At 36.1% G+C, this 25,072-nt stretch overlaps 3 long non-coding RNA genes across 3 annotated transcripts in view; 1 reads left to right on the top strand and 2 right to left on the bottom strand.

Annotated features, from left to right (window-relative positions):
- The window catches only part of LOC101897515 (uncharacterized), a 461,881-nt gene that overhangs the window by 348,382 nt on the left and 88,427 nt on the right, over nt 1-25,072 (top strand). Inside the window, exon 3 of the long non-coding RNA XR_009343878.1 lies at nt 5,916-6,124. This is a non-coding gene — a long non-coding RNA (uncharacterized LOC101897515). The remainder of the gene's footprint in view (nt 1-5,915; nt 6,125-25,072) is intronic.
- LOC131805911 (uncharacterized) lies at nt 14,741-15,413 on the bottom strand. Its single transcript, XR_009343881.1, has 3 exons — nt 15,301-15,413; nt 14,985-15,232; nt 14,741-14,916 (listed from the first exon to the last, which is right to left on the bottom strand). It is a non-coding gene; the product is annotated as an uncharacterized LOC131805911 (long non-coding RNA).
- On the bottom strand, nt 23,689-24,425 carry LOC131805910 (uncharacterized). Its single transcript, XR_009343880.1, has 3 exons — nt 24,233-24,425; nt 23,916-24,163; nt 23,689-23,847 (listed from the first exon to the last, which is right to left on the bottom strand). It is a non-coding gene; the product is annotated as an uncharacterized LOC131805910 (long non-coding RNA).

Raw genomic sequence — 25,072 nt, 5'->3', positions numbered from 1 at the left:
CGATTTTCGAAACATTTTTCAATGGAAATATCTTAAAATGTGTATTTGGAATTTACAATAGGCACCGCCTTCCATGCGGGAAAATTACCATACAAGTCCACGTTTTCGTATAGCCCCCATATGACTGTACGACCCGATATTCTGTATTTTAATAATATCAGAGGCCATTCCAGAACTTTTGAAATTTTGCAAGTTCCTTTCAAATGATGGAGGGTATTAAAAGTTCGGCACCATCGAACTTAGCTGCTTTTTTTCTTGTTTCTTATTATACCCTCCACCATAGTAAGGAGGGTATATTATGTTTGTCATTCCGTTTGTAACACCTCGAAAAATACATTTTAGACCCCACAAAGTATATATTCTTAATTAGTATAAAATTCTATGTCGATTAAGCTATGTCCGTACGTCTGTCCGTGTGGGAAATCACTCTAGCTTCCGAACGAATAGAAGTAGATTGATAAAATTTTACTCAAATGTATATTATATCTGCAGGACTTTTGTTATTGAAATGGGCCACGTTTTGGTATAGCCCCCAATATGCGGTATTTTGATGATTTTAGCGACATTATTCACCGGGAATTCTTTCACATTTGTTATTTTACTACAGCCTATGACAGAAAATTGTCTATGCAAGTCCACGCCTTCGTATAGCCCCAATATAACGGTACCTTCCGATATTCGGTATTTTGATCATTTTAACTACATTATTCATATTGGAAACACTTTCTAAACTATCATATTCATATATGTCTCGCTGTCCGTCTGTGCAAATCACTCTAGCTTCTGAACGAAATAAAATAGGTTGATAAAATTTTGCTCAGATGTGTGTTAGGTCTGCAGGTCTTATGGTATTGAAAATGGGCTAAATATGTCCACGTTTTGGTCCGTATATTCGAACCTGTTTATATTCGGTATTATGATTATTATAGCGACACCGGAATTCTTTCAAACTTCGTATTTGAAATTCGTAATAGGAATTGTCTTTGCAGGTCCAGTTATGGGTATAGCCCCCATATAACGGACCTCTTCATTAACGGTATTTTCATAGCTTTAGCGACATTACTTACCAGAATTGTTTCAAGTTTCGTATTTAGATATCGAAATGGCTTATGACAAAAATTTTAAATTCAGGTAAGCACTTCCGTATAGGCCCCAAATGTAATGGTAACTGCCTATATTCGGTATTTGTATGATTTTAGCAGGATATTTCAATGGATTTTTTTGAAAATCCCTTCGAAATGATGGAATCATTGCATTGTGCTACAAAATGTATGCAGGGTTGCCCATATTCGACGGACCTTTGGGCCCATTCCAATCGACGAGGATTGTCCGCAGGCAACATTCTTTGCGTCAATTGAATTTTGTACGGGAACAAATGCAAATCAATGCGAATAATCCGTTGTAAAGTGGAACGAGCCATGCCCAACTGCTGAGAACGGCGTTTTTGGGATGTTCTTGGGGACCTCTCAACACTGGCTCGTACGGCAGCGATATTCTCGGCCGATCGCCTTGTTCGACTTTTATATGGCCTCTTTGGATTAGAAAGAGCCTTACCACTCGAAAATTGTTCGTATAAACGCTTAATGGTGTTCTTAGAAGGCGTACTTCTCACATTTTTTTGTTTTTAAAGCACGTTGAGTTTTCACAATTGACTTCTTGTAAATTTCAACTATTTCAGAGCGCTCGCGTGGCGTGTATTGGTTCATGGTAAAAATTTGCTTGGACTGACGCTTCAAACGCGGTATGTCATTAAGCGATGTGACATCTGTGTCAAAAGTTATGGCGTTGCCAGATGGGTCCGTCGAATATGGGCAACCCTGTAATTGCAGAACAACATATTATTACACATTTTTTTTGAAATTTTTGGTTTAATATTCCTTGGGAGCTTTCAATTTTTGGTATGTACGTAGTTTCACAATTTTACTCATAGCAATTCGAGGATTATTTAGGTCGAATTTTAATCCTAATGGGTCTTTTTGGTTCCTTTTTCCAATTGTGTTAAAAAACTACTTTTAAAAGGCATCGTATCAAGTCAAAATAATTTGTCATCAAATTCTGCTGTATGTCCCTAATCCAATCTTAACTAAATACCAGAAATTTATAAATATTAAAAACACATTTTAGGGTTAAAGCCGCTCTACTTGTGAGCTTAGGCAAAAATACACAACAAAGCAACATTTTAGAAGGATGGCGTCAGAGACAAAATTATTCTTCATCGAACACCCAATGAAAGGAACTCTCCATTTAAATTGTACACAAAAAAAAACAAATTCACAAACAAGTTAAAAATTATCAGCCAATGTTTTATTATTTTAAAATATTTTGACTTCTGTTAATATTATTCAAATTGTTGACCCTCTATGGAGTAGGTTCCCAAGAAATTCCCTAATATCGGACCTAAATAAATGTGATATAATGTGATTTGGACTATATTGGTTACTTCCTTCATTTTATATGGTACTAGCTGAACCCGGTGCGCTTCGCTACCCCTTTTGATTTTATATGCATTCAAAATTTTATTTACGAATATATGTTGGATAAAGAAAAACAAATTTAAAAATTAAAAAAAAAATATTGCACTAATTTAATGCGTTAATAAACAAAATCATTACAAAAGCAGTAACATGACATGCATACACGAAGGGTTTGTCCTTTAGATTTATTTATTTCATTGCAAATACCAAGCGTGCAGGAAACTGCAATTTTTTTAAGTAGAGTGGCATTTCTATTGCAAGTAGTGAATTTGAGATAGCAACATACTTCGCCGTAATAAGCGTATTTCAAATAAATTGTTGTGTTGTTTTTGAGTGTTAGCCTAAGGCGTTGTGGGTCAATGGTTCTTATTAAAATCATATCCCAATCTGATCCGATTTAAATATAATTTAAAAAAATTACTTTTACACCAAACTCCGCTACACCTTTCATATTTAATTGAAATTGGTGCGTCAAATATGTGAAATCGGCCGAGAATATATATATGGGAGCTATATCCAAATCTTAACTAATTTCCAATTAATTTATCACATTTATTATTATAACAAAATTCCGCCACACATTCTGAATTTCATTGGAATCGGTCATATATATCGTGTTTGGTGCATAATATGTATGAAATCGGCCGAAATATATATGTTAGCTATATCCAAACCTCAACTTATTTCAATATAATTGTGCAATTTTTGCTGGTGCCAGATTTTGTCTCTCTCGCTTTGGGTGCATCAAATATGTGAAATCGGCTGAGTATATATATGGAGCTATAATCACATCTGAGCGTATTTGAATATAATTTGTCAAATGTGCATCAAATATGTGAAATCGGCGGATAATATATATGGGAGCTATATCCAAATCTGAACCGATTTTAATATAATTTGACTAATTTATTTTCTAATCAAAATCCCGTTACATATTCCAAAATTCTTGGAAATCGAACATACATATCGTGTATGATGCATAAAATACTTGAAATCGGTCGAAAATATATATGAGAGCTATATCCAAATCTGAACCGATTTTAATATAATTTGACAAATGTATATTTGTTTTAATTTCCGCTACACATTTCAAATTTCATTGAAATTAGAGATACATAGCGTGTTTGGTGCATCAAATACATGAAATCGGTCGAAAATATATATGGGAGCTATATCCAAATCTGAACCGAATTCAATATAATTTGAAAAATTCATTTTTGCTCCCGATTCCGTTACTTATTTTAAATTTCATTACAATTGGAAGTACATATCCTGTTTGGTCTACCAAATACATGAAATCGGCCGAAAATGTATATGGGAGCTATATCCAAATCTGAACCGATTTCAATATAATTTGGGAAATAAATTTTTTAGATAAAATCTATCACACGTTTCAAATTTCATTGAAATTGGGGATACATAGCGTGTTTGGTGCATCAAATGCTTGAAATCGGCCGAAAATATATATGGGAGCTATATCCAAATCTGAACCGATTTCAATATAATTTGACAAATTTATTTTCGGATCAAATCCCGTCACATATTCCAAATTTCATTGGAATCGAACATTCATATTGTGTTTGAGGCATCAAATGAACGAAATCGGTCGAAAATATATATGGGAGCTATATCCAAATCTGAACCGATTACAATATAATTTAGCAAACTTATTTTTGTTCCAAATTCCGTTACACATTCCAAATTTGGAGACTGTATCTTTAACCGATCAATAGATATGTGCATATAAAATCTAAATTTTTGGGAGGTACCTCCGATTCTGATGCTATATCTCCAGTTCCAAGTGGAAATTCAAAAATTTATATAGCCTATGTTACTTTCAGGCGATGTTGCAGTATATATGGAAATTTTCAGAAAAATCTATTCAGCAGTTTTCGAGTCCATAATTTACAAACAAACAAACAAACAAACAAACAAACGTACAAACATTTTCCTCTTTTATAGATATAGATACGTGATAATTTTTAGAAAATGCTCAAATGTGCGTCAAGTACCAAGTCAAGTCGACCGAAGTATTCCATTTTCATACTTCATCTAATAGAGATAAAAATATTGCTATGGGCAAAATTATAAAAAATTTAACATTTCTATCCAATTTTATGAGAAACCATAAATTCCATATTCATCTCAGGTTTCTGGTTGAGAGAAATATATAGATGTAGCAAGAGATATATATAATCTTCACAACAGGTCTTGTATTAGCAAAAATGTCTGTTTGTGTGAAATTTGAAGAGAGGATGCTTATTTCGCTTTTTTGAGCGTTTTGTTTTACAAATCATGAACAATATGTGGGGCAGGTACAAGAAGAAAGGGTCCGATTTCTTCCATATATATATAAGATTATGTGTCTATGGAAACATCGAGATGTACCAAGTCTAAATGAAATCGGATATTTCGCGTTTTATGAGCTTCATGTATATTCAAAATGTTGACCATATGTGGGGGAGGTACCAGAGGGAATGGACCGATATATTTCATCTTCATACAAGACCATGGGTTATTAAAAATATGATGACGTATGTAATTTGAAGGCAAACGGAATTTTACATCACATTTTGTAAGAGTTATAATTACTCAAAATATTGACCCCTTGATGGAGTGGACCTATATTGTTCATCAGTGACCTGAGCACTGATGCAAACATTAGGATTTGCAAAGATGGAGCAAAATTAGATTATCTTTTCTCTTCCTGTACAGTAAAATATTAGTCCTAAAAATGTTGACCCTTTGTGGGGAATGTAGCAGAAGGAGTGGACCGATATTGTCCATCTCCGAATTTTGTCTAAGTTTGAAAATAATATTACGATGATGTATGATTGGACCAAATCGGATACTCCCTTCGAGAGTTATCGTGCGCACCAGACCGTAGACAGACAGACGGACGGACGGACGGATGGTTGGACATCGCTTGATCGACTCCAAATGTCCTGAAACGAATTTGGACTTAGGGTCTAAAACCGTTATTTAGATGTGCCGTTATTTGGCACATTCGTATTTGAAGTTCCTAATGGGAACTACAGTCTATGACAGAAAATTGCCTATGCAGGTCCTTCGTATAGGCCCTATATATAAGTACCTCCCTTTATTCTGTATTTTGATGATTTTAGGTACATTATTCATCGGATTTTTTTTCAAGTTTCGTATTTGAATATAGTAATGGCCTATGATGAAATTGCCTATGCAGGTCCACTTCTTCGTATAGACCCCAATATAACGGCTAAATTCGGTATTTTTTACGATTTTAAGAGAATTTTTAACGGATTTTATTTTTTTAAAAAAATTGCAAATTCGTTCCAAATGGTGGATGGTATTCAAAGTTCAGCCCGGCTGAACTTACTGTTTTTTTCTTGATATTTTTTTCAGGTTGGACAACGAGAAATATTTGCTTAACAATTTAACTATTTTTCATATTTTTCTTTTCAGGTTTATCGATGTGCTACCAAAGACTGTCCGGCAATCCAAATCACAATAATGTGGATCAGAAGCCAACGCACTTACCACCGGGTCACTATTCCCATAGTCACAGATGGAATGAACCCTATTTCGATGTGACAATGCCAAAAAATATCACTTCACTTGTGGGGAAGTCTGCCTATTTGGGGTGTCGAGTTAAGCATTTAGGCAATAAAACGGTAAGTTCATAGTTAATTCTTTAAATCCTTGAAAACCCATTATCTTTATGCCTCCAAAATACGCTTATATTATTACGTTGAACTAAGCCAGTAATTGATAATAAAATCCAACCAGCTTAAGGAGCTTATTTTAATAAAGGCTTAAATTCTAAATGCCATTAATCCTTAGCAAATAATTTCAGAGATTTTAAATTACTTTTTTTTCATAATATTTTCCGATAATTGAAAAAGAAATAGGATTTCCTTATTCATGTAAATAATTTTCTTCATTTGCATAAGTACATTTGTAGAAAATGCAATCATTTTCCTTCCGAAACATAGCAAAAAGAATACAGAGAAATGAAAATTTAATTAAAATATAAGATAAGGTAACAATGATAACGAGATAACTATAGAAAAACAATTCCAACAAAAATTGCAAATTGATTAGAAAACAAAGAAACATATTTTCCTAAATTAAGTTTCATGAAAACTTAATCTCGATTATGAATAGATAGGTATTTTTTTTAATTTTATCAAAGAAAAAAAAAAAAAACAAATGTGGGAAACGGTAGCTTGCGTAACCATCCTGGGAACTGAAATTAAGAAATTTCGATTCTCAATGAAGCTAGATATACTATATGTTAATATTAAATCGAATAACAATATAACATCGGGAATTTATGTGAAGTAGATAATACCAAGTATGAACCGAATTTGAATGCGTATCATGCAGTCACAATTTGAGAACTATATCCACCTTTGAATCGATTTTCAACAAATATTACGGAGGCGTTTGTACCCCTATTACCAAAAAAACATTGTTGTATAGTGTATGATTATATTAAACAAGTAAGCAAAGGCTATTGTCGTGCGGGCCGACCATTTGATACCCTACAACACTACAATACGTTAGAAGTCCCTTTATGCCTAAATCCACTTTGGAAGATTTCGCTTTTGAAATTATGTCACGGAGCACTGACCAGATATTACCCTTAGCATTTTGAACAGGGACATTTGGCCAATATTTACACACTCCGCCGTGCTGTTAATTGCTGTGGTCCATATTATAGCTAAATATAATCCAGTGGTCATCTAAAATTCTTCCCTGTCTTTAACTCTCTTTTTAAGCGTGTCAATTGGCTTCAATTGTGTGATCAGGAATTTTTTTCTGTTTTTGGTCCATTTAAACACCCAAATATATTGCGGATATCTTTGAAAACAATAGGCTTAGCCCTTCTAAGCCTAACCTACCCTTTAAAAATGTTCGTGAGGATCGGACGATAATTGCAATCTGCATATAATAACCCTAACCTGTGTTGTAAGGTGAATAAATATTACAAAATATGCACTTCAATGTTATAAGTCAAATTAAAAAAATCGCATGCGATAAAAAATATGAAAAAATAAAAAAAATTCACAAAATACTATAAAATCTATATTAACATCATTATTGGCATCTTTTTATGCGATTTTTTCAGATTTTATTCTTTTATGCCAATCCCCTTCTTTTGTATATACATATTGTATATATTTCGCTATATATTCGATATATTTACTATCGGCGTCTACGTAACGTTCAGGATTAAAAATATTCGCGGTTTAATGGAAAATTTGACTTTTATTCAACACAAATATTATGCTCTATTTCACCCACTAAATATTACCCGATGACCACCAAAATTGGAAGACTTTGCCCAGCCCTAAGCTCTAGCCCCATGCTACATTCGGCGTTGATTGGTCTATAATTGTGACCTGTAGATCAACTGCAAAATCAGGAAAAATCTCAGTTTTTGGTCCATTTCGACCCCTACATATTTTGGGATCATCTCCAAAAGCAATAGGGTTCTATTCTGGTTATAGCCCCACCTCCATTCTAAATTTCGTGAAGATCGGGTCATAATTGCGACCTGTAGAGTGATTGCAAATTAACATGGACAGACGGACAGACGGACAGACGGACGGACGGACATACATAGCTAGACTCAGCTCGGCGAGATAGGAAGATCCATATATACTTTCCTATGTGGAAAACCAATATTTCGTGGTGTTGCATAATTTTTGGCCCTTTCAAACTTATAATACCCTCAACACATAGTGTTGTAGGGTATAAAAATATTTATTGGAACAATTGATATACCGGACCGAGTTTCACCATATGGAAAAATTCAGCTGACTATAAAAAAAAAATCTATCTAATTTGGGCTGATATTAAATATATGGTGAAGAATAACCGTAAAATCAGATGAAGGTGTATATTGAAGGTATATACAAATTTGAAACGATCTCGATAAAATTTGGCAGAGGTGTTTTCGATCTGTATCTGATTTCCGGTATGCAAAATCATTGTTGTGGAGTGCATATTACGCATGTATGGGACTTAAACCCCAAATCGAATGAAACATATATGTGAAAGCTATAGCTATATCTGAATTTCACCAAAATTTAAAGTACTTGGTTCTAGGCTGAATTTCGTCGGAAGTGCCAAAATTCAGTTCATTTGAGCTGATATTAGCCATTCGGTGCACATTAAAACTGATATCGGATAAATATATATATAGGAGCTACATTCAAATCTCAATAGATCTCGACAAAATTTGACAGAGGTAAATTTGAGCTCCATAAGTAATCTGGTACCAAGGATCATTGTTTTGGAGTGCATATTACGACTGTGAGGAACCAAATCGGATGAAGCATATATATAGGAGCTTTAGCTACATCTGAACCGATTTTCGCCAAAAATTGATGTACCTGCTTCTGGGCCGAATTCGGTTGGATGTGCCAAAATGTAGGTCATTTGGACTGGTACTGGTCATTTAGTGCACAATTAACCCGAAATCGGTCGAAGATACTTATGGGAGCTATATCCAAATCTGAACCGATCTCGATAAAATTTGGCAGAGGTATATCTGGGCTCTATCTGATATCTGGTACCAAATATCATTGTTGTGGACTGCATATTAGGCATGTGAAGGACTTTAAAACCAAGTCGGATGAAATATATATACTTTGTGACCTTCAGCTATATCTGATCCGATTTCACCAAAATTTGAAGTACTTGCTTTTGCGCTGAATTCCGTAGGAAGTGACACAATTCAGTCCATTTGGACTGATATTCGCTATTTGGTGCACAATAAACCTGTAATCTGATAAAGATATATATGGAAGCTATATCCAAATCTGATATTGTTTGGAAAATTGCATCGCAATCGGATATATGTCCTGCATTTTTTTACAAAAATAAATGGACAGACGAACAGATGGACTGACATGCATAAATAAATCGGTTGAGAAAGTGATTCTATGAAGATCCTCAAAAGTAACTATTGGTCTATTTCGCTTCTTGCTCCATGTTACAAGCAAATGCACAAAGACATAATACCCATACCACTCACTATGTGATGTAGGGTATAAAAACAATTGCAAGTGTGCGATAGCATGAATTATGAATCATATGTAAAATGGCAATTTTGACATACACATGGATAAAAAAATTGACGTCACATGTGTAAAACCCTTGTCGTCTAATAGCAGTTTAATGGGAAAAACATATCTAAAAACATATCCAAATCTAAGCCCATTTTCCCAACATTTGGCTTACTAAACTCCAAGCGGAAGTCAGTTGCGAAAAATTCAAATTCAAAACACATCCCATTTGTTGTATCTAAATCTGGATCTATTGTCATCAAATTCCATAGAGATCTTCCTTGGGTCAAATAAAAAAACTCTGCAAAAATTTATCGTAATCGGACAATATAAACGGCCGGTATTTTAATTGATTTATGAAATTACAGTGAAATATTAACACTACCTTATTTGTTATCGATTTAAACAGATTATGCCATATTAAAGGGAAAATGTATGCCAATTTTCTGGCTACACAGGGTGAGATGAAAAAACTGCAACCAACTTCAGACTGCTGTCATTTCTAAGCCACTCGTCCGACAGCTGTTAAAATTATTCCAGTGACAGCTCATTATACTGTTTACAAACATACAAAAGCATTTTAGTGAGAATTTTCTAGAAAAAAGTTATTCGTGAAGGAATTCAAGCGTGATAGTGTGATTTCTTCATATTTGGCTGGAAACCACAAGTGGCTATCGTTAGAGCACTCCAGCATTTAAATGTGAAAAAATCTTTTCTGTCTCGTATCGACGTCAAGGAAGTGGACGGAAGAAAACAGCAACATCAGCAGAAATGGTTCGAAGAGTAAAGAAGCGACTTAATCGAAACCCGCGTTGCAGTGGCCGAAAAATGGCTCATGAGCTGAACATATCGCAATATTCCATTCGCAAATATTGAAAAATGAGCTCGAGGTAAACCCATTAAAATTCCAAAAAGTGCACGAACCTACACCGCATCAGAAAGAAAATAGACTCAAAAGAGCTAAAGAGTTGCTTCGCTTGGCCGAAAGTTGTGAATTGCCGAATTTGGTTTTCTCCGATGAGAAAACATTCGTTGTTCAGCAGTTTGTAAACAAATAAAATGATCGTGCCAAAGAGGTCAGCTGAAAATGTCCCCCTTCGGTTGGCCACCCAAGAGCCGGCCATGGTGATGGTGTGGACCGCCATAACAGCCGACGGTCGCTCTCCGCTCATATTAATCGACCGAGGCATCAGAATAAATGCCGAATATTATCGCGAAAATATTCTGAAGGGTGTATTAAAGCCTTGGGCACGCAAACATTTTTGCCGCAGACCTTGGACATTCCAACAGGACGCAGCACCATCGCACTTAGCCCGCGCCACCCAAGAATGGTTACAAAATTAGATTCCTCGCTTCATTTCCAGCGCACAATGACCACCAAAATCTCCGAATACCAATCCGTTGGACTATTGTGTCTGGAGTATTTTGGAAAGCAAGGTTGGCACTAAAAAATACCAAAGTGTCGATCACCTCAAGCAAGCGCTTCGCCGGGAATGGGCCAAAATACCGCAGAGCAACATTCGGGCAGCGTGTGACGGTTTCATAGGCCGTTTGAAAGCCATAATTCGTGCCAAAGGTGACAAATTCGAAAAAATCTAAACTTATTCTAGAATTTGATGCTATTTCCGACAGTTTTTGCTTCCATTCAATAAAATTTAAAAATGTAAAAATTATGGCGTTTGACTTTGTTGCAGTTTTTTATCTCACCCTGTATACGTAAAAGTTATGTTTGAAAGAAAGCCCTGTTCCTGCTTTCTTAAGTTAATTTCCCGAAATCTTTTATAAAATCATGGCAAAGAAATTTATTTTGTTCACTCAAAAGCGTACAAATAAAATACACATTTACTTTATAAAAAAAGAACTTTGTACAGCATTGTTATGTTATTCAGAAAATCCTGTAAGGATTACTAAGATTGCATTGAAACCAAGAAAAACACACACAAATAAATTAAAGACAAAATGCTACAGTGCCTCAATTAAATCTTATAACGAGATTTTGGATATTTTAAGTCCATACAGGAAAAAGTCATGATGTAGAAAGAAAAAACAAACGGAATGTAAAAATATTATGGCTTTTCCTACAATAAAAGAAAACAATACAACATTTAAACTTTATTTGTTTTAAGTGGTTGAAAAAGTCCTTCTTATATTCCGAGAAAGGAGACTGCCATAAATCAAAATCGTATGCAAATGTCGATAATAAAAAGTATTATTGTTTTGCCTGTACCATAATCCAAGGTTGCTGTAAAACATTAAATTTTTTGCGTGTGTGTGTGTGTCCGAAAAGTGCTTCAACTTCTTACAGCGGGGCTGAATTTATCAAAACCCTGTTGCCACCCTTTTGTCTGTCCATTCCAAATAAAGCTAAACAAAATGCAGAACGATTTGCGAAATATGTGGGATTTTGGAATTTGACAAAAGTTTTTGGTTTGGTTGGATGGCGTAAATAGTTGACAACATTGTTGTGGTCAAAGTTTGGGAAGTAACTACGTTAAGACGAAAATAAGAAAAGTTCAAAAAAAAAAAAAATATTATAAATTTTATCCCAACATAAAGCTGCATCATAGAACAAAGTTGAAAAGGGAGTTTTGCTGCTTACCACGTCATTTAACGTAATTGTAGGGGTTTAGAGTTAAGCATGAAAGTTTCTTATACTTATATACATAAACAAAAGTAATAGCACTTAGTATTACGTAACAAATATTCTTTGAGAAATATGTTCTGCTATATAGAGTAATGGGGCATGCACATTTTATTTAGTTTAGATGTGATTGATATTAAAGCAAGGTATGATCTTCATATCAGTGGATCAAATGCACCACATATAAGATTTATGGCAAAGAAAAAACCTGCAAATAAGTGGAATACTAAGCCGAACTCCAATTTTTCCCAGACACTACACTTTAATAAAATAATCTGTAAATCTTACAACTAACTACTTTCGACCATAGAAAAAAAAAAGTAAAAAAGCAGTAAGTTCGGCCGGACCGATCTTTGAATACACTCCACCATTTAGAACGATTTTGACAATTTTGACAAAAATAAAATAAATTCTGTTACAATCTTACAAATACCGAATGTAGATGTTATATTAGGGTCAATACGACAACATGGACCTGCATAGGTATCTATTGTCGTAAACTATTACAATATTCAAATGCGAAACATAAATGAAAAAATGGGTGAATAATGTATCTAAAATCATCAAAATACCGAATATCGGGAGCTACCGTTATATGGGGGCTACACAAAGACGTTTTTCCTGCACAGACAATTTCCTGTCTTAGGCTGTAGTATCCATTACGAACTTTAAATACGAAATTTGAAACAATTCCGGTGAATAATGTCGTTAAAATACCGAATATCGGGAGGTACCGTGACAGACAAAATTAAATATTGTCTGTCGTTAAAATCATCAAAATACCGAATATCGGGAGGTACCGTTATATGGGGGCCATAGGAAGACGTGGACCTGCACAGACAATTTCCTGTCTTAGGCTGTAGTATCCATTACGAACTTCAAATACGAACAATTTCAATCACTAATGTCGCCAAAATCATAAAAATACCGAATATCCGGAGGTACCGTTATACGAGGGCCATACGAAGACGTGGACCTGCACAGACAATTTTCTGTCTTAAGCTGTAGTAAGTATTCATTTCGAACTTCAAATACCACATTTGAAAGAATTCCGTAAAATGATGTCGCTAAAATCAACAATGAACCGAATATCCGGAGGTACCGTTATATGGGAGCTATACGAAGACGTGGACCTGCACAGACAATTTTCTGTCTTAGATTGTAGCGTCCATTACGAACTTCAAATACCAAGTTATATGGGGGCTATACGAAGACGTGGACCTACACAGACAATCTCCTGTCATAGGTTGTAGCACCCATTACGAACATCAAATACCTAATTTGAAACAAATCCGGTGAATAATGTCGCTAAAATCTACAAAGTATCGAATATCGGGAGGTACCGTTGTATGGGGGCTATATCAAAACGTAGGTCTACATGGCCCATTTTCAATACCAAAAGTCATAATATACATTTGAGAAAAGTTGTGTCAATGTACTTCAATTCGTTCGGAAGCTAGGGTGATTTCCACAGACGAACAGACGAATAGACGGACGGACATCGCTAAATCGGCATAGCATTTTATGCTGATTAAGAATATATATACTTTGTGGGGTATAAAATGTATATTTCGAGGTGTTACAAACGGAATGACAAACTTAATATACACTCCATACTATGGTGGAGGGTATAAAAAATAATTATCCATGATTTTCTGAACAAGACAGATTTATTATAATCCCTGTAGGGAACGTCAATGGTGAATAACTAGGTTTGTGCTTGGGCCAAACAAATATTTTTTGGAAAATTTCATTTCAATCGGATAATAAATGTGACCTGCATTTTGTTCACTAAAATACATGCACAGACGGACTGCTTTGCATAAGTCGACTCAAAAAATGATTTTATGAAGATCCTCAAAAGTAACTATGGGTCTATCTCGTTTCCTTTTGCCTGTTACAAACAAATGCACAAAGTCATAATATCCTTACCACTATGTGGTGTAGGGTATAACAATTAAACAGGTTCATTGTGTGTATTATGTCCTTTCGGAATTGTCACTTTAGTTTTATTTTCATGACTGTATTTGCAAGTAGGACTTGTCTGCTTCTCGAAAAATGTTTAAAAGAATGTTCAAATTCATTAGCAGACTCCATAAAATGTAATCCACAAAAAAAGAATCACGACTTCCACCACAATTGTTTTCTGCTGCCTCCCGAATTATCTTTACACCCTACACCACATAGTGGTAAGGGTAGTATATCTTTTTGCATTTTTTGTAACATGATCTTCCTTTTCAAGCTCTTCATCGATTTGTCATGTGCGTACTCACGCCATCTATACGCCACATACCGAAACTCGTATAATTTTGTCTGTCACACCAAGTGACATATGGTTTGTTTATCCTGTCATTTCAAAAAGGGAAATTTTAAATGTGGAAAACATATTGGAAATAGGGAGCCAATAAGCCATGTAAAATATTCAAAGTTCTTTCTTTTTATTTCTGGAGTTCTTGGCAGCAGGAAGTGGATCGAGCAAAAAGAAAATAGTAAAGTTTTTACCCACGTTAAATACAAACGGTGTAATAATACCCGCATATCACAAAACAAAATTTTAAAAATATTTATTGCCTTTATTGCACGAAAAGAGAAAAAAAAACCTCAATAACTTTTGAACAAAAGGAAGTAATCCAGCACCAAACACCTTTGCCAGCATCGATAACGATATTTGGACCACCGATCCCGACTCCTCTGCCCATCGTTGGATACGCTGTTGAGCACCAGGCATTCCGCGGTGCTGAGGTACCTAAAAAATAAAAGAATATAAAACTGATATGGTGTAAAACGAGCTATTGACTTTAACTCATTACTTACCTCCAAACTTATTGATAATTACTTGCGACGGACGGACTGCCCATAAACCTAGAATAAAAGGGTATAGAAAATACGTGGCCTTAAGGGTAGACATTTCCTTTTGTTTTCTTTATTATTCGAATTTTTATTCTCATATCCTCTCCGAATAGATAGAGCTCTCTCTAGGCAGGTAGGACAGGTTATTAACCACCAGGAGTTAGTTGCTCCCATACACAAAAGCTTAATGTTGTCCCTTTGCTTTTACTCCACTTAAAATAGAAGAAAACTTTTATTCAGGGTTTGAACTATAAAACTAAAATACAACACTCATACTTACGAGATTAACTGACGGATAATAAGCTCCATTGCCAGCAATCACCGCCATAATAGGACCTCTGTTCAGCATCCCTGGAAAAGAAAGAAGAGCAGCCCTCTTATATTAAGTTTATTAAATAAATACCCAAAAGTGGTACTTACCTAAGTTTCGTTATTATGTACAACGTTCAAAATTATAATACTTACGATTTTCGAATATTTTACACTAGTAAAAACTCTCTGCACTAGTAATAACCTTTTTAACAATGTGAATTTCAAAGTTAAAATTATCCACAATTTTTTGGTATTAAAAATTAAAGAACCTTGAATTAAAAATAAAATTATAACGATGGATATGAATTAAAATGTCTTCTCCATAAGGAAATTTAATTGAAGGTTAGGAGGGTGACGTGCTAAAGAAGAGGTAGGTATGGGGGCAATATGAACATGTTTTGATTGCCAAGGTGGAACAAGTGTTCCAGTGGGAGGGAAGAGCTCGGTTTAACACCTGCCGAGTACTTTCATGATTTTTTTCCCATATAACTGGTTGCTTTTTCTTATTTATGCTGTGGTAAAAGTCATTAATAGTTTACTATTTCTCTCGGGCTCGGAATACCTTTTTTTTTTTTTTTTTTTTTTTTAATTTTGATCAGTCTGGCATGATATTTTTTTTTTTTTGTTTAACGTATTGCCAACCTAGTCAATGTCGTCAAGAACCACCCCCATCCGGCGAGCACTAGCCGTGCAAAAAGCCAACATGCCAGCAATGACGATGTTTGATAGAAAACAGGAATTATGTGAAATCAACTGAAGGTAGTACGCGACAAAATGGCGCCCACAACGTGGGGCCCGAGATGAAAGCAAAAAAATAATTGTAGCCATATATTATTTAAAGCAAGTAGGTCCCGTTTGAGTAACTCAAAGAGTCCTCCCGGCTGCCACTTGGTTTAAATAGTATACATTTTGAACGATATTTCTTCATTTTCAATATCACGGTCCAATGTTAAAATCTCAGTCCCGACCTAAAGTTTTCTAAATCGGGGTCGTGAGGTGGAGATTTAATTTTGAATCACCAAACCTTTAGGCTACATATAATCGTAGGTCTTATCGCCAGTGTTAGTAACACAACGCATTTAATTGCCACGATTGTGTGGAGTTTTTGGGTCACATCCAATTAGTTTTTCATTGCAATAGCCATTTTTAACAATCATTTTGTATTCGAAAGGAATTTCGTTGTCCGGAGTCAATTCTTAGACAGAAACACTCATAGTATAGTCAACGAGATTTCTTTCGATGTCACTAGGTTGTTAAACCAGATTTTCCATATCCACAGTATAAAAAGTTAAAGCACAGGATTGCAGGAGGTAATTATTTTGTTTACCTTATTTCTTTTAAATCTGAAAGTAACATCTACTCTTCTAATGGCCGTCACCTAGAATCCTACCTTATGATATATTGAAAGACTTTTTGATATTATTTAATACATCATTATTTTCCTACCTCGACAGAAGTAGAAGCATTACTACTAGTATATATGTTTTCTTGATTTTTAGTTTTATTTTTAATATTTCTTAGGAACACAGTTATTAGTTTACTATTAATTTTGGAATGGTTTTGACTAGAAGTGGTAGTAAGCTACAGCCAAATAATATGGAAAACAACGAAGAAGCAGTCAATTCCGAGCCAAGGGTAGGGGCACAGAACACGCAAACTCAAGTTCCTACGAACAACCCACCAACTTTGCAAACCAACACTGGAACGGGAGGCATTGTCAGATCGTCAAGCGCTCCATCGATTGGCAGCGATGCATCGATCAGTCCGGATGAACTGAATAATACTATACTTTCTCCAGCATTTTCAAGTTTGACCGCTCAGAACGTAAGACGAGAATTTCGACAGGGGAATGGAGACGATAGATCGGAATTCAACCAGGCTTATAATCTGCAGGAAATGATGGCATCCATTGGGTTAGCACAAGCTCAACTGATGCGCAGTATTGAAGTGATTCGGCAGGTTCAGCGTGATCTACAGCAAGCACGGCCAACCGTGAGAAATTCCACCGAGGAAGGTTCGTCGGCTGAACACGCAGCTGGGATACAGACTCCAGCTATAGCTCCAATGACGCGTGCGCCACCGCCACTAACACGTTATCCGACAGTTGTAGAAAACACTCAATCAATGCACGGAATTAGGGAACCTCCTCCATCGCAGGCAGTTCGAAATGAGGCATCAGGAGCCGAGAATAACAATCCTATCATTGCGGTGGATACCAGAGGTCAAGATTATACGGGGAATCCAACAGAAATGAGACCTCAGAAGCCGTCGAATGCATCATCCTATCACGGAAATGTAGCTCATCAAAGTAGCAATCGAAAATACAAAGTTAAAGATTGGGGAATGCGCTTCAATGGCAGTGAGAAAAACGCAGATGCTGAACATTTTATCTTCTGTTTGGAGTCTACGAGGCAAGACTATGGTTATCCATTTGACGAACTTCTCAGAGAGTTCCCACAGTTACTTGAGGGTAGTGCCGAAAGTTGGTACTGGCAGCAACGACGAATTGCCCCGTTTAGGCACTGGAATGAGTTGAGGGAAGCATTTTTAGCCCAATTTCGTCGGTACCAGAATGAATTTCAAATTCAAAAAGAAATTATGGGTCGTCGTCAGATGCCGAATGAAACATTTGATGAGTTTTTCGATGCCGTGCTCAAAATGAGAAACCAACAACGATCTCCATATGATGAAAACGACTTGGTAGAGATCATGAAAGGAAACTTAAAATCATCACTTGCTTCTCTTATTTTCCCTATTCAAATTAAAGGGTTGAACCATTTTCGGCAGGAGGTCAAACGGGCTGAATTGATGGTAGCTGGACAAAGACAAGCATACCAGCAAAGAACGTTTCAACCACAGAAAGTACACGAACTAGAATACACAGAGGCCGAATCTGAATTGGACGTAGACGCTTTAGCAGTGTCCAACCGCTACACGTGTTGGAATTGCAGAAAGGTTGGTCATAGTTACATTGATTGTCCTGTATCCATATCAAAGGTGTTCTGCTTCAAGTGCGGAAGAGAGGGAGTAGTTTCCCCAAAATGTCCAAGGTGCCAGGGAAACTTGAATCGGAGCGTTCCTCGAACTGGGGAGGCGCGCTCCACCCAGACGGAGTCCCAGCAGGAACAGTAGAGGGAAAGTGTAACGCGAAGAAGGTAATCTTATTAGTCAACGAAAACAAGAGGGTGAATGAAGAGAAGCCGATATTACGAGTGTTGAAACCATTGCATGTAAGGAAAAAGGAATACGAAGAAGCTAGGTCGAGAATTTTCGGTGTAGTGTCCAATAAAGTAAAACGGGCTAGAGAAAGATACAACAAGAGAAGGAAATTGAGAAAGGAAATTGCATCTACTACCCTATATGAAGGTGAAGATTCGAGATTTTACACCAAAATTCACATTAATGGCGAAGAAATTGAGGGTCTTCTTGACAGTGGAGCAACGGTGTCTTGTTTAGGTAAGGGTTGTCTAGATCTGGTAGGAAAAATTGGTTTAACTCCTCAAGATTTCTTTTCTTTTGTTAAGACTGCAGATGGAAGTCCACACAAGATAACCGGGAAAATCCGTGCAGATATTACCTTCAATAATATGACTCACCCAATAGATTTCTTTTTGGTTCCTACACTTAACCGACAACTCTTCCTTGGAATTGACTTCATGAAAACCTTTAAAATGTTTGCGTCTGTTGAGAGTCTCACCACCAACGGCGTCAGTCTTTGTGATGAGGCTGATAGTGGAACCAGTGATGACAGAACTGTTCATAAATTGTCTGATCCACAACGGAAACGTTTGGATGGGATAATAGCAAGATTTCCTTCTTATTCAACACAAGGCTTAGGCCGGACTAAGTCTGAGGTCCACACGATCGACACAGGTGACGCAACTCCAGTTAAAAGTAGACACTATCCTGTATCTCCAGCTGTACAAAAGCTCATGTATGCAGAGCTGGATAGAATGCTCGATCTAGGAGTCATTGAGCCGAGTGAAAGTCCGTGGAGTCATCCTGTCACTCTAGTCAGAAAGGGCGACAAAAATAGGCTCTGCTTGGATGCTCGTAAGCTCAATGCTCTGACGGTCAAGGATGCCTACCCACTCCCGCACATTGAGGGATTGCTTAGCAGGTTGGGAGATACCTATTTTATCTCAAGTGTCGATTTAAAGGACGCTTTCTGGCAAATCCCATTAGATGAGTCCAGCAAAGAAAAAACGGCTTTCACAGTACCGGGAAGACCACTCTACCATTTTACCGTCATGCCTTTTGGGTTGTGCAATGCGGCCCAAAGGTTGTGCCGTCTAATGGATAGAGTGATCCCTTCGGTACTGCGGGACCGCGTTTTTGTTTACCTGGACGATCTTTTGGTGGTTTCGCCAGACTTCGAAACCCACCTGGAGTTGCTGAAGCGCGTTGCCGATCTATTAGCTGAAGCAGGACTAACCATAAATGTAGCTAAATCTAAGTTTTGCTTCAAGGAATTAAGATATTTAGGCTACATCGTTGGAGGTGGTGAACTCAAACCAGACCCAGCAAAAATTGAGACAATAACTCGTTTTTGTTTTCCAAAAACCGCGAAACAGGTACGCAGCTTTACGGGGGCAACAGGGTGGTATCGTAGGTTCATACCAAATTACGCAATGATCGCCGCGCCCATTTTCGATACCTTAAAGAAGGGAAAAGTTTTCCATTTTACTGAAGAGGCAAAGATAGCTTTTGAAAAACTCAAGACTGCATTAATCACTAGCCCTGTCCTGACTCATCCTGATTTTTCTAAACATTTTTATGTGCAGTGTGATGCTTCTGATCTGGGAATCGGAGCAGTGCTATTCCAAAAAGATAGCGAAGGAGGGGAACATCCCATTGCTTACTATTCCCAGAAGCTCACATCGGCACAAAAGAATTATTCAGTCACGGAGAGAGAGTGCTTGGCGGTGGTTAATGCAGTAAAGAAATTTCGCCCTTATATCGAGCTTATGCCATTTACAATTATTACCGACCATAGTAGCCTGAAGTGGCTGATGTCGCATAAAGATTTAAGTGGGCGATTGGCTCGATGGAGTCTTCATTTACAATCATTTAGTTGCGATATAGAACATCGCCAAGGGTCCATGAACGTAGTACCTGATACACTGTCAAGATACGATATGGAAGAGTTGTCGGTAAATGTAGATGCTTTAATAGACCTTTCTTCATCAGCTTTTCAAAACGAGGACTATAAAGATCTTATAGATAACGTCAGTAAGAACGCGGATCGGTTGCCAGATATAAAAGTGATAGATGGATTCGTCTACAAAAGGACACAATTTTACGACGGCTCACCTACCAATGAAGATTTTGCTTGGAAATTGTGGATTCCATTGGAGTTAACCAATGGAATTATCGAAAAAGCCCATTGTCTCCCTGTGGCCTCACATGGTGGTTTTCATAAAACCCTAAAAAGAATCAAGGAGTATTTTTATTGGCCCCTTATGAATAAGCAAGTTAGAGATTTCGTCCTTAAATGTCAAGTATGTAAAGAGTCTAAATCAGCCAACATAACGCTACGTCCTCCCATGGGCAAAGAAGCCAATGTGGAGAGACCTTTTCAAAGAATTTTTGTAGATTTTTTAGGTCCCTATCCGCGTTCAAAGGCCGGCAACACTTATATTTTCATTGTCCTTGACCATCTTAGCAAGTACGTTCTTCTTAAGGCTATGAATAAAGCCAGTACTAAAAATGTGGTTAAATTCCTCATATCAGAGGTATTTCATAAGTTCGGTACACCCGAAGTACTAATTTCAGATAATGGACAACAATTTGTAGCAAAGGAATTTGAGGACCTTATGACAAACTTTGGTATCTCTCACGTGCGCACAGCAACTCATTCGCCACAAGCTAACTCTTCTGAACGAGTCAACCAAAGCATTTTATCAGCCATACGTTCATACTTAAAGGATAGTCAGACAGAATGGGATAAATATTTGTCAGAGATAGAGTGTTCTTTGAGATCATCGGTTCACTCCGCAATAGGTGTCACTCCATATTTCGCCCTTTTTGGAATGAACATGGTGAATCATGGTAGCGTATTTGCTCTAGCGCGAAAGCTTAAGGTTCTGCAGGATCCGGAGGCCAATGTCCTTCCACAAACAATAAAATTAGAAATAATCAGAGAGAAAATAAGAGAGAATCTCCACCGAGCATACCTAATAAATGAAAAAAAGTACAACGTGCGATCTAGGAATGTGAAATTTATACCGGGGCAGGAGATATATCGTCGTAGCTTTCAGCAAAGTGACTTCAAAAGGAACTTTAATGCTAAACTAGGACCTAAATTTGTAAAGTGCAGAATTGTTCGACCAATTGGAAATTGTCTTTATGAAATAGAGGATTTGAGAGGGAAATCCTTAGGAGTATTCCACGTGAAAGATTTGAAACAATAAGAAATGGTTTTTCTACCGCATCCCATAATAACAGAAGAAGTCCTCTCACGATCTGAATAACACCAGCAAAAATTTAATGTTTAATAATTATTCACGGAAAAATATTTCCTTACGAGCTCATAGATTCATTTTCTCCTAAACTATATTTTTGTTATTATAAAGAAATAAAACGATTGTTCACTTACCGGCACAAATCCAAAAATAGATATATCATAAGATTACAGCGGCAAAGTAGAGATTTCTGCATGGTGGTTTTTACTCCTCATAGTTGGGCACAAAATCAGAATTTATTTGCTTTTCCACTTTAAAGTATAATCGCAACGTTGATTCGCCGTTAAATCCACAATCATTAACATTATTTTGTTTTGCTTTTATATTTCTTTTATGTTTTGATTCAAATTAGCCTTTGTTTTGATTTTGCTTCGCATTTGTTTTGATTCATTTCTTTCCTCACTTTCGTTATGTTTTTTTTCCGTTAACCTTTTTGTGACTCTACACATGTACTCTTTATTCTCTCTCATAGCTGTATTTCACACTCTTTGATCTTACTACTCTTACACTTTTGCTTTTAAGTAATCATATCACAAGAAAAGTATGGTCGTATGCACAAATATTCCCACTATTACAACAACAGGAATAACGTAGGCTTTTAATTAATGAAAAAACTTTTCTGATAGGCTTTTTTTTTACAATGCTCACTTCTTTTTGTTTTTCACTTGCATAGCCAATTAATACGCATATGAAATATAAATTATTGGACTTTTATTGCATACACAGATTTAGTATTGATGAAAATTATATTAATTCCATTTATACACTTTTCAACATACATAATTTATATCTTTATTATTAATATAAAATTGAATTTCTATATTTTTCCTTAAAATTTATATTCTTAGGCAGCACACATTTATTTTAGTAATTAAACGATTTTCTTAACTTTATTCTCTATTCTTTTAGTTTTAGATTATTTTCTGTTTTTTTTTTTTCAATTACACATCGCTTTGTTTGCACTGAAGATGATCGACGATTTCTAGAATGAAACGGTTATTTCAACCCAGCAACAAACCTATCACATAGTACGCAACTCGTTGTGGTACAGTCGTATGAAAGCACAGCACAGTTATATGACGCCAACTCGATATTACGTTTATAACACTTTTTCATTCGTCGTTTCTTCTTTTACCCGTTACAATTTTATCTTATTAGGAAATTTCAGATTTTGTTTATTTTAGGATTTATTTTTTTGTAGCACATTAATATTAGTAAGACACTATTGGTAATCACAAAAAGTTTTTTTAAACAGCAAATTCTTGGTTTTTCTTTTATTCTTAATTGTATATATTTTTTTGAAACCCCGGTATTCAATTGTATCGCCCGCACTTCAAGAAATTCACTACATATGTATGGTCTGTCTATGATAACGTAGCCAGTTCAGTAGAAATAATGACGCAGGCATATTTCATTGACAAAGAAGAGCTGACAAGATCGACGTCCTATCGAAAATAAAAGCGCTCCATTCAAATGAAGCTTTCTACAAATCATCGAACTTATTTTTCGCACTTTTTCCCTCCCATCCTTTTACAGTGATGTACAAAGGATGGTTGGGTTTGTCATGTGCGTACTCACGCCATCTATACGCCACATACCGAAACTCGTATAATTTTGTCTGTCACACCAAGTGACATATGGTTTGTTTATCCTGTCATTTCAAAAAGGGAAATTTTAAATGTGGAAAACATATTGGAAATAGGGAGCCAATAAGCCATGTAAAATATTCAAAGTTCTTTCTTTTTATTTCTGGAGTTCTTGGCAGCAGGAAGTGGATCGAGCAAAAAGAAAATAGTAAAGTTTTTACCCACGTTAAATACAACCGGTGTAATAATACCCGCATATCACAAAACAAAATTTTAAAAATATTTATTACCTTTATTGCACGAAAAGAGAAAAAAAAACCTCAATAACTTTTGAACAAAAGGAAGTAATCCAGCACCAAACACCTTTGCCAGCATCGATAACGATATTTGGACCACCGATCCCGACTCCTCTGCCCATCGTTGGATACGCTGTTGAGCACCAGGCATTCCGCGGTGCTGAGGTACCTAAAAAATAAAAGAATATAAAACTGATATGGTGTAAAACGAGCTATTGACTTTAACTCATTACTTACCTCCAAACTTATTGATAATTACTTGCGACGGACGGACTGCCCATAAACCTAGAATAAAAGGGTATAGAAAATACGTGGCCTTAAGGGTAGACATTTCCTTTTGTTTTCTTTATTATTCGAATTTTTATTCTCATATCCTCTCCGAATAGATAGAGCTCTCTCTAGGCAGGTAGGACAGGTTATTAACCACCAGGAGTTAGTTGCTCCCATACACAAAAGCTTAATGTTGTCCCTTTGCTTTTACTCCACTTAAAATAGAAGAAAACTTTTTATTCAGGGTTTGAACTATAAAACTAAAATACAACACTCATACTTACGAGATTAACTGACGGATAATAAGCTCCATTGCCAGCAATCACCGCCATAATAGGACCTCTGTTCAGCATCCCTGGAAAAGAAAGAAGAGCAGCCCTCTTATATTAAGTTTATTAAATAAATACCCAAAAGTGGTACTTACCTAAGTTTCGTTATTATGTACAACGTTCAAAATTATAATACTTACGATTTTCGAATATTTTACACTAGTAAAAACTCTCTGCACTAGTAATAACCTTTTTAACAATGTGAATTTCAAAGTTAAAATTATCCACAATTTTTTGGTATTAAAAATTAAAGAACCTTGAATTAAAAATAAAATTATAACGATGGATATGAATTAAAATGTCTTCTCCATAAGGAAATTTAATTGAAGGTTAGGAGGGTGACGTGCTAAAGAAGAGGTAGGTATGGGGGCAATATGAACATGTTTTGATTGCCAAGGTGGAACAAGTGTTCCAGTGGGAGGGAAGAGCTCGGTTTAACACCTGCCGAGTACTTTCATGATTTTTTTCCCATATAACTGGTTGCTTTTTCTTATTTATGCTGTGATAAAAGTCATTAATAGTTTACTATTTCTCTCGGGCTCGGAATACCTTTTTTTTTTTTTTTTTTTTTTTTTAATTTTGATCAGTCTGGCATGATATTTTTTTTTTTGTTTAACGTATTGCCAACCTAGTCAATGTCGTCAAGAACCACCCCCATCCGGCGAGCACTAGCCGTGCAAAAAGCCAACATGCCAGCAATGACGATGTTTGATAGAAAACAGGAATTATGTGAAATCAACTGAAGGTAGTACGCGACAGATTTATGCATGTCAGTCAGTCAGTCCGTCCGTCTGT

This window comes from Musca domestica, unplaced genomic scaffold, assembly GCF_030504385.1.
Source record: "Musca domestica strain aabys unplaced genomic scaffold, Musca_domestica.polishedcontigs.V.1.1 66, whole genome shotgun sequence".
NCBI lineage: Eukaryota > Metazoa > Arthropoda > Insecta > Diptera > Muscidae > Musca > Musca domestica.
This window is presented reverse-complemented; position numbering and strand designations above follow the sequence as displayed.